This window comes from Piliocolobus tephrosceles, chromosome 6 (assembly GCF_002776525.5).
Source record: "Piliocolobus tephrosceles isolate RC106 chromosome 6, ASM277652v3, whole genome shotgun sequence".
NCBI lineage: Eukaryota > Metazoa > Chordata > Mammalia > Primates > Cercopithecidae > Piliocolobus > Piliocolobus tephrosceles.
The window spans coordinates 47,034,949-47,045,732 of NC_045439.1; the positions used below are offsets into that span (position 1 = coordinate 47,034,949).

Consider the following 10,784-nt stretch of genomic DNA (forward strand, 5'->3'; position numbering starts at 1 on the left):
TGTAAATTTGTTTGAGTTCTTTGTAGATTCTGGGCCAAACTATAGCATCAGGTCTCCTCTGGGTTTCTAGCCTGACAGCCCAGCTTGCAAATTTTAGACTTACCAGCCTCCATAATCACATATTTTCTAAATATATATATATATATATATATATATGCATATATATGTATGCTATATATATATCCCTGACTAATGCAGTAGTATTCCTTATTTATTTGTTTTCCTTCCTTCCTTCCTTCCTCTCTCTCTCTCTTTCTTTCTTTCTTTCTTCTTTGTTTTGCAGGGTCTCACTCTGTCACCTAGACTAGAGTGCAGTGGCACAATCATGGCTCACTGCAGTCTTGACCTCCCAGACCCAATCGATCCCTCCATCTCAGCATTCCAAATAACTGGGACTACAGGCATGTGCCACCACTTCCATCTAATTTTTGTATTTTTTGTAGAGACAGGGTTTCACCATGTTGCCCAGGCTGGTCTCCAACTCTTGGGCTAAAGGGATTCACCCGCCTCAGCCTTCCAAAGTGCTGGGATTATAAGTGTAAGCCACCATGCCTGGCCTTATTTTCCTTTTAATGGCTGTGGAATCTGCCATGATATTTCCTGTGCCATTGCTGGCATTGATGATTTTTGTCTTGTCTCTGTTAATCTGTGTCATTATTGCTAGAGGTTTATCGAGTTTATTTTTTCCTTTCCAGGCAGGAGCCTCTGTGCCAACCCCATGGTTCTTTCTTTTTATTGTTTGTTTGTTTGTTCTGTTTGTTTGTTTTTGAGAAGAGGTCTCACTCTGCCTCCCAAGCTGGAGTGCAGTGGCACAATCTCAGCTCACTGCAACCTCCGCCTCCCAGGTTTAAGTGATTCTCCTGTCTCAGCCTCCTGAGTAGCTGGGATTACAGGCATGGGCCACCACACTGGGCTACTTTTGTATTTTTAGTGGAGATGGAGTTTCACCAGTTTGGTCAGGCTGGTCTCAAACTCCTGACCTCAGGTGGTCCACCCACCTCGGCCTCTCAAAGCACTGGGATTACAGGCGTGAGCTGCTGTGCCCAGACCCATGATTCTTTCTTAAGTGTGATTACCAGAATAGTCACTGCCTTGCAGTAAGCTTTCAGTAAATATTTGTTACCTGACTTTTGACTGTTGACAAAAATAAGTACCCCCTCCAGACAAAATAAACAAATAAATAATTGTCTATTAGCATTACATGATACTTATATTTTGCTCATTTGGTATTGACATAAGAAAGTGTTTTAACACATTTTATCATGTCAACAAAAAATTTATTGAGACCTCTTTTGTGCCTGGAGTCTCAATAAATTTTGAGTTGTGCCAGGCATGGGATATGATAGATAAGACAACAGAGAATGCCCATGCCTTAGGGAGCTTATATTCAGTGGGTAAGAAAGTCAGCCAAAAATATGTGTCAGACAGTAATAAGTGATATGAAGAAAATTAACTGGAAATGGAGGGTGAGAAGCTGGAGCATGACGGAAGTACTATATTAAATAAAGTGGTTAAGGAAGGCCTTTCTCTGAAAAGATGGCAGTTTGATAATAACCAAAATAAGGTGAGGGACCCACCAATATGAAAGGAAAAAGTGGGAAGATGTTTGTAATGTAAAGGGTGATATGAAAGGAGACTATTTTAGGTAGAAGACAAAGGTCTGGAGTCAGAAAGAAGTTAGGGGTATTTGAGGAAGGAAAGGTAGATGTTGAAATCAGAAAGTTAGCAAGGACCATATTATGTAGACCCTCAGAGGCCATAGTAAGGAGTGCAGATTTTATTGGGAGTGTAACAACCTGTCATTAGAGTTTTGAATTCAGGGGTTGGAATGAAGATATAACCTGATTTGTTTTGAAAATGTTAGTTTGCCTACTGTAAGGTAAAATGACGATAAAGATTCAATAGTGGGGTCTGGCATGGTGGCTCATGCCTGAAATCCCAGTACTTTAGGATGCTGAGGCAGGCAGATCACTTGAGGTCAGGAGTTCAAGACCAGCCTGGCCAACGCGGTGAAACCCCGTCTCTACCAAAAATACAGAAATTAGCTGGGCGTGGTGGTGCACACCTGTAGTGTCAGCTACTCAGGGGGCTGAGGCAGGAGAATCGCTCTTGAACTTGGGAGGTGGAGGTTGCAGTGAGCCGAGATCCCACCACTGCACTCCAGCCTGGGCAACAGAGCGAGACTCCATCTCAAAAAAAATAAATAAAATAAAATAAAAAGGATTCAACAGTGGAACCACAGTTTTGATGACTACCAAAGACCATTACATAATTTTCAAGTCTCACATTGAAACTGGATATGAGAATTTTGGAATTTAGATGGCATGTTATAGCTCCTTTGAGGGACACCTAAAGAAAGCTTTAGGCTTCCAAATTATGAAAGACTGACTTGGTGGAATATTTGAAGGTTAAAATTTGTTTCTTATTAACTCATGTAGTTCACTCAGGACTAAAAATTATTTATGCCAACTGTATGCAAAGGCGGCCATATGCTAAGCACTGAACCCTTTGTGTTCTAAGAAGATATCTTAGAATTTGCATATACAGTAAAGGACATCAGTCAGCGATTGTTCCCATGGTATTCATTTTTAAAAAGAATGTGTTGTGTTTATTTGTTGACTAGCAATGATGCCTCTTATTTCCAGTACTTATTTGAAACTGTTTTATTCTGCAGTCTAATTAAGATCATGCTTAAAGTAAGTTAAATAGGTTTTTGTTTCTGTATGCTCTATCATTGCTGCCAAAACGTGTTCTTTATGACATTACTGCTAATAGATGCTCTATGAAAATAAAAACTGCTTCTGTAATTAAATAACCTTTAGGAACACATGTCTTCTCTCAACAAATCAAGAATGCATATTAGAAAATACAAAGTTCTAAGATGTTCCACAGTTAGGAAATTTTGTTTTTATATGTGCTGAACCTTCCATTTATCAATCTAGACTACATAATTTTCACTTATATTAACATCTCAAAGAATTAGTGTTCTACAAAACAGCTTTCAAAAATGTTATTCTAGGTTGTTCAGTTAGTCATGTTGTTTCCAGACGCTTTCCCTCATTTCATTCCTTGTGTCCTAAAGTACTGTTTTAAAACCCACAAGGGGCTCTTCAGGCAACATGGTGGGTGGAGAAGCTGGAGTGACTCTGGGGCAGCCGCATCTTTTGCGTCAGGATCTCACCACGTTGGACGTTACCAAGTTGACGCCACTTTCACACGAAGTTATCAGCAGCCGACAAGCCACAATTAATATAGGTACAATTGGTCATGTAGCTCATGGGAAATCCACAGTCGTCAAAGCTATTCTGGAGTTCACACCGTCAGGTTCAAAAATGAACTAGAAAGAAATATTACAATCAAGCTTGGATATACTAATGCTAAGATTTATAAACTCGATGACCCAAGTTGCCCTCGGCCAGAATGTTATAGATCTTGTGGGAGCAGTACACCCGATGAGTTTCCTACAGACATTGCAGGGACCAAAGGGAACTTCAAATTAGTCAGACATATTTCCTTTGTTAACTGTCCTGGCCATGATACTTTGATGGCTACTATGCTGAATGGTGCAGCAGTGATGGATGCAGCTCTTCTGTTGATAGCTGGTAATGAATCTTGTCCTCAGCCTCAGACCTCTGAACACCTGGCTGCTATAGAGATCATGAAGCTGAAGCATATTTTGATTCTACAAAATAAAATTGATTTGGTGAAAGAAAATCAGGCTAAAGAACAATACGAGCAGATCCTTGCATTTGTCCAAGCTACAGTAGCAGAGGGAGCTCCCATTATTCCAATTTCAGCTCAGTTGAAATACAATATTGAAGTTGTTTGTGAGTGCACAGTAAAGAAAATTCCAGTACCCCCAAGAGAGTTTACTTCAGAGCCCCGGCTTATTGTTATTAGATCTTTTGATGTCAACAAACCTGGCTGTGAAGTTGATGACCTTAAGAGAGGTGTAGCTGGTGGTAGTATCCTAAAAGGTGTATTAAAGGTGGGCCAGGAGATAGAAGTAAGACCTGGTATTGTTTCCAAAGATAGTGAAGGAAAACTCATGTGTAAACCAATCTTTTCCAAAATTGTATCACTTTTTGCAGAGCAGAATGATCTGCAATATGTTGCTCTAGGCGGTCTTATTGGAGTTGGAACAAAAATTGACCCCACTTTGTGCGGGGCTGACAGAATGGTGGGGCAAGTACTTGGTGCAGTTGGAGCTTTACCTGAGATATTCACAGAATTGGAAATTTCCTATTTCCTGCTTAGATGGCTTCTAGGTGTACACACTGAAGGAGACAAGAAAGCAGCAAAGGTTCAAAAGCTTTCTAAGAATGAAGTGCTCATGGTGAACATAAGATCCCTGTCAACAGGAGGGAGAGTTAGTGCTGTCAAGGCCGATTTGGGTAAAATTGTTTTGACCAATCCAAAGTGCACAGAGGTAGGAGAAAAAATTGCCCTTAGCCGAAGATTTGAAAAACACTGGCGTTTAATTGTTTGGGGTCAGATAAGAAGAGGAGTGATAATCAAGCCAACAGTAGATGATGACTGAAGAATACCAGTTAAATAATACATTCGGATGGAGTTGGAAGTTGGAATTTCTCTTAACAACCAAGGGGTTTATTTTCAAAGCAATATTGGGGAATTGATTTCACAGTTCGTTACCTTAGTAGGTAACTGTAAGGTTCTTCTCTTTTTTTTTCTTTTGTTATGAAAACTTAGGGACTACAATTAATATAAAAATTGGCATAATGTTGGATTGAATCTACATTTTGGCAGAAGTTAAGCGTTCCCACATAATGTCAAAGTTATACATCATGCAGTTTTGGTTTTTTTTGTTTGTTTTATTTTCTTTTGTTTTTGAGTCTGGTTCTGTTGCCCAGGCTGGAGTGCAGTGGTGTGATCCCCAACCTCTGCCTCCCGGGTTCAAGCGATTCTCCTGCCTCAGCCTCCCAAGTAGCTGAGATTACAGGTGTGCGCCACCACACCACGCTAATTTTTGTATTACTAGTAGAGACGGGGTTCTGCATGTTGGCCAGGCCAGTCTCTCTTGACCTCAGGGTGACCAGTCCACCTCAGCCTCACAAAGTGCTGGGATTACAGGCATGAGCCACCTTGCCCAGCCCACATCATACAGTTTGAAATGAAACTTTGCCACAACCAGCCTTTGCTGTAGCACACACATATATCACTGAACCTGCTTGAAATAAAGTTTTTTTTCTTTTTCATGATTCGTCTTTGAGTACCTCCAGGCTGAAGGACTGTTGTACCAGTTAAAACTTAAAGGCACAAATTCTCCTTGAAGACCTTCTCCCTTTTCTTTGGCTCCATATTTTATGTTGCTTTATCATTGAAATTTTGCATGAAAAGGAAATTAATGGGTTCAAATGAAATTGTCCTTTGAAGCATGATTACTTGTTCCCATGGACAGATATTTTTCTCCCCTTGTTCTTCCTGGCCTGAAACACAGGAAACCAGAGTCAGAAGTTATCTCCCTCTCCCTGTGATGCCTTGGGATTTTTTTCTGCATTGTTTTATGCCTGAAATCCAGTAGTCTTCCTCCACTGGAAAATACTGTTATACCAAATAATTCTAGATGAGTAACAAAGATCTTCCTAGGCCTTCATTTTATGTTTTTTCTTAACTGTTAAAGATTGTGACACAGATTATAACATTACTAATTTTTGGATGTTTCGAAAGGTCAAGAAGTAAAAGATGTTAGAAAGTAGTGAGTGAGTCCTTTTGATTTTTAACTTATTCTCATGTCCCTATACTTGTGTGCTTTTCCCCCTTTTTTTTTTTTTTTTTTTTGAGACGGAGACTCACTCTGTCACCTAGGCTAGAGTACAGTGGCACAATCTTGGCTCACTGCCACCTCTGCCTCCCTGGTTCAAGTGATTCTCATGCTTCAGCCTCCCATGTAGCTGAGATTACAGGCACGTGTCACCATACCCGGCTAATTTTTGTGTTTTTGGTAGAGATGGGGTTTCACTATGTTACCAAGGCTGGTCTTGAACTCCTGACCTCAGGTGATCTGTCCGCCTCTGCCTTCCAAAATGCTGGGATTACAGGCGTGAGCCACTGTGCCCGGCTTATTTTTCTTTATGTTTTTGCTTCATAAGAGGTTCTGTTGAGCAGTGATTTACAACTCACTGACAATAGAATTGCTGGGGAAGCTTTAAAAAAAAAAAAAGATGTCCCACAGAGATTCTGATTTTAATTGTTCTGATTTAATTGGGATGGTTTTGCTAGAACTGGTATTCTTAGTTAACAGGTTTTTTTTCTTTTATTACTTTGAATATATTATGCTACTCCCTTCTGATATGAAAGGTTTCTGCTGAGAAATCCACTGATAATGTTATGGCAGTTCCCTTATATATGATGAATTGCTTTTCTCTTGCTGCAAAGTTTGATTATAATGAATGTTGGTGGGGTTCTTTTTGGTTTTATCCTAGTTGGAGTCTTTTGAGCTTGTCAAATTTGTATATCCATTTATTTCTTTAAATTTAGAAAGTTTTCTACCATTATATCCTTGCTCTTTTCTCCTTCTTAAATTCTATAATGTGAATATTGGTCACTTGATAGTATCCTATATTAGGCCATTCTCACATTTCTATAAAAATATCTGAGACTAGGTAATTTATGAAGAAAAAAGGTTTAATCAGCTCATGGTTTGGCAGGCTGTACAGAAAGCATGGTGGCATCTGCTTCTGGGGAAGCCTCAGAAAACTTACAATTATGGCAGAAGACAAAGTGGGAACAGACATCTTACATGAAAGGAGCAGGACCAAGAGAGAGAATGAGGAGGTGCTACACACTTTTAAACAAGATCTCATGATAATTCACTCACTAACTATCATGAGAAAAGTACTGAGGGGATGGTGATAAACCATTCATGAGAATTCTGTCCCCAGGATCCAATCACCTTCCACCAGGCCCCACCTTCAACATTGGGGATTACAATATAACATGAGATTTGGGTGAGGACAAAGATCAAAACCATATCATTCCACCCCTGGACTCTCCCAAATCTCATGTTCTTCTCACATTGCAAAATTCAATTATGCCTTCCCAACAGTTCTCCCAAAGTCTTAATTCATTCTAGCATTAACTAAAATGTCCAAAATCCAAAGTCTCATCTGAGACAAGACTAGTCCCTTCTACCCATAAGCCAGTGGAACAAAAAACAAGTTGGTTGCACCCAAGATATAATGGGGGTATAGGCATTGGGCAAATATTCCCATTCCAAAACGGAGAAATAGACCAAAAGAAAGGGGTTACAGGCCCCATGCAAGTCTGAAACCCAACAGGGCAGTTATTAAATCTTAATGCTCCAAAATAATCTCTTTTGACTCTGTGTCTCACATACCTGTGGCATTGCTGCAAGGGTTGGGTTCCCAAAGACTTGGGCGGCTCTGCTTCTGTGGCTTTGCAAGGTTTAGCCCCCATGGCTGCTCTCATGGGCTGGAGTTGTGTGCCTGAAGCTCCTCCATACTGAAGATGCAATCTATCTGTGGGTCTACCATTCTAAGGTGTGGAGGATGGTGGCCCTCTTCTCACTGCTCCGCTAGGCAGTGCCCCAGTGGAGAGTCTGTGTGGGGGATCCAACCCCATGTTTCCTCTCTGTACTGACCCAATAGAGGTTCTCCATGAGGGCTCCAACTCTGCAGGAGGATTCTGCCTGGAGATCCAGGCTTTTCAGTACAGTTTTTGAAATCTTGATGAGGCTCTGAAGCCTCAACTCTTGCATTCTGTGCAACCACAGGCTTAACACCAGGTGGAAGCCACCAAGGCTTATGGATTGCATTATCTGAAGCAGCAGCCTGAGCTGTACCTGGGCCCCTTTGAGCCACAACTGGAGCTGGAGCAGCTGGAAAACAGGGAGCAATGTCTCCAGGTTGCACAGGGAAGTGGGCCCCGGACCTGATCCATGAAACCATTCAGTCCTCCTAGGTCTCTGGGCCTGTGATGAGAAGAGCTGACGAGAAAGTCTCTGAAATGCCTCTGAGGCCTTCTTTGTAAATTTCTTCAGCCCACTTGATTTCCACCCCTGAAAATAGGCTTTTCTTTTCTACCATATGGCCAAGCTGCAAATTTTCCAAACTTATGCTCTACTTCCCTGTTAAATATAAATTCCAGTTTCAGATCATGATGTGGTCTGGCTGTCTCTTCACCCAAATACCATCTTGAATAGTAACTCACATAATTCCCACATGTTGTGGGAGGGACCTGGTAGGAGGTGGTTGGATTGTGGGAACAATTCTTTCCTGTGCTGTTCTCCTGGTGGTGAGTGGGTCTCATGAGATCTGATGGTTTTAAAACCAGGAGTTTCCCTGCACAAGCTCTCTCGGCCTGCCACCATCCATGTAAGATGTAACTTGCTCCTCTTTGCCTTCTGCAATGATTGTGAGGCCTCCTAGCCACATGGAACTGTGCGTCCAATTAAACCTCTTTATTTTGTAAATTAAAGAGGGTATGTCTCGGATATGTCTTTACCAGCAGCCTGAAAATGGACTAATACAGGTCATTTCTTTTCTCACATATATAAGCATAGGTTGTTAGAAGCAGCCAGACCACATCTTGAATGCTTTGCTGCTTAGAAATTTCTCTGGCGAGATACCTTAAATCATCTCTCTCAAGTTCAAAGTTCCACAGATTCCTAGAGCAGGGGCACAATTTAGCCAGTCTCTTTGCTAAAGCATAGTAAAAGTGATCTTTGCTCCAGTTCCCAATAAGTCACTCATTTCCATCTGAGACTTCCTCAACATGGACTTCATTGTCCACCTTGCTATCAGAATTTTGATCACAATTTAAAAAGTCGCTGAGAAGTTTCAAGTTTTCCTTCATCTTTCTGTCTTCTTCTGAGCCCTCTACACTCTTCCAACCTCTGCTTATTACCCAGATAAAAAGCCACTTCCACATTTTTAAGTATCTTTATAGCAATGCCCCACTCTTGGTACCAGTTTCCTGTATTAGTTTGTTCTCGCACTGCTATAAAGAAATACCTGAGACTTGATATTTATAAAGAAAACAGGTTACATTGACTCACAGTTCTACAGGCTGTACAGGAAGCATGGCAGCATCTGCTTCTGGGGAGGCCTCAAGAAACTTACAATCATGGTGGAAGGCAAAGCAGGAGCAGGAGTCTTACATGGCAGGAGCAAGACTGAGAGAGAGAATGAGGAGGTGCTACATACTTTTAAACAACCATGTCTCATGATAAGTCACTCACTCCTGTCACGAGAACAGCACAGAGGGTATGGTGCTAGACCATTCATGAGAACTCCACCTCCATGATCCAATCACCTCCCACCACGCCCCACCTCCAACATTGAGGATTATAATTCAACATGAAATTTGAGTGGGGACACAGATCCAAATGATATTATGTCCCATAAGTTCCCCAAGCACTCATCACTCATCTTCATTCTTTTTACCTTTTTGCTCCTCTGATTTGATGATTTCAGATGACCTGTCTTCCAGTTTGCTGATTCTTTTTTTTTTTTTTTTTCTTTTGCCTGATCAAGTCTGCTGGTGAACCTCTGTAGTAATTTATTTTAAGTTCAGTTGTATTTTTCAGTGCCAGAATTTGTTTGGTTCTTTTTAAAAATAGTTTGTCTTTTGTTTTATATTCTCATTTTGTTCATGCATTATTTTCTTTATTTCATTTAATTGTTGACATGTGTTTTCTTTTATCTCATTGAGAATCTGTATGACAGTTATTAAAAAAACTTTTTTTGAGGCAGGGTCTCACATTTTTGCCCAGGCTGGAGTTCAGTGGCAAGATCATGGCTGACTGCAGCCTCAGTCTCCCTGGGCTTCGGTGATCCTCCCACCTCTGCCTCCTGAATAGCTGGGACCACAGGGGCACACCACCACACCCAGATAATTTTTGGAATTCTTGTAGAGATGAGGTTTCACCCAACTAGTCTTGAACTCCTGGGCTCAAACAACACACCCACCTTGGCCTCCCAAAGTGCTGGGATTACAGGTGTGAGTCACTGCATCTGGCCTATTTAAAATTCTTTGTCAGGCAGCTGATAGATCTGCATTTCTTTAAGATCAGTTTCTGAATTTTATTTTATTTTTCCTTTGATTGGGCCATGATTCTTGTTTCTTTGTATGCCTTGTAATCTTTTGTTGACATTTGGGTATTTGTAAAAGCAACCACCACTCCTAGTCTTTGTGCAGATGAAGTTCACCCATCAGCCTAGCTAGAGATTCTACAGCCTCTCAAACCTTCTCTGATTTCTTATTTCCCTTGGCATCTGCCTGCAAAATTGCGGCTCTAATGTATGGCAGTGCTTATCTCTGTTTTGACTGGCTTCCAAATTATGCCTTTGATTCATTAAGAAAGACCGAAACTAGTCCCTCTGGTGGTTCCCACGCAACTTAGAACGCTGGATGCATGATTCACTCCAGAAGGAGGAGCTTGAGTTTGAGGGGTTTCCTCCTGGTTGCACTGTGCTAAGCCACATGGAGAGGGGGCATGGATAAGCAAGCAAAACATATGAACTTTCTTAACACCTTTCACTTGAATCCCTTCTTGGTTTTACACTGGCCTGTGTGCTATAACTTCTGAACTGGTCTCACAATTTCTCAGAGGTATTCTGGTTCACATATCATTGTTAACTTGGTATCTCTGTAGAGGAAGGAAAGCCTGGAGCTTCCTGGTTCATCATCTTACTGACACCACTTCCCAGTTTCATATTTTGTTTGTTTGTTTGTTTCTTGTTTGTTTATTTGTTTGTGACAGGGTCTCGCTCTGTCACCCAGGGGGGAGTGCAGTGGCACCA

At 41.2% G+C, this 10,784-nt stretch overlaps 1 pseudogene; it reads left to right on the plus strand.

The window, feature by feature from the left end:
- The first annotated feature begins 3,119 nt into the window (after positions 1–3,119).
- Positions 3,120–4,796, plus strand: LOC111554450 (annotated as a pseudogene).
- The last annotated feature ends 5,988 nt before the right edge of the window (positions 4,797–10,784 follow it).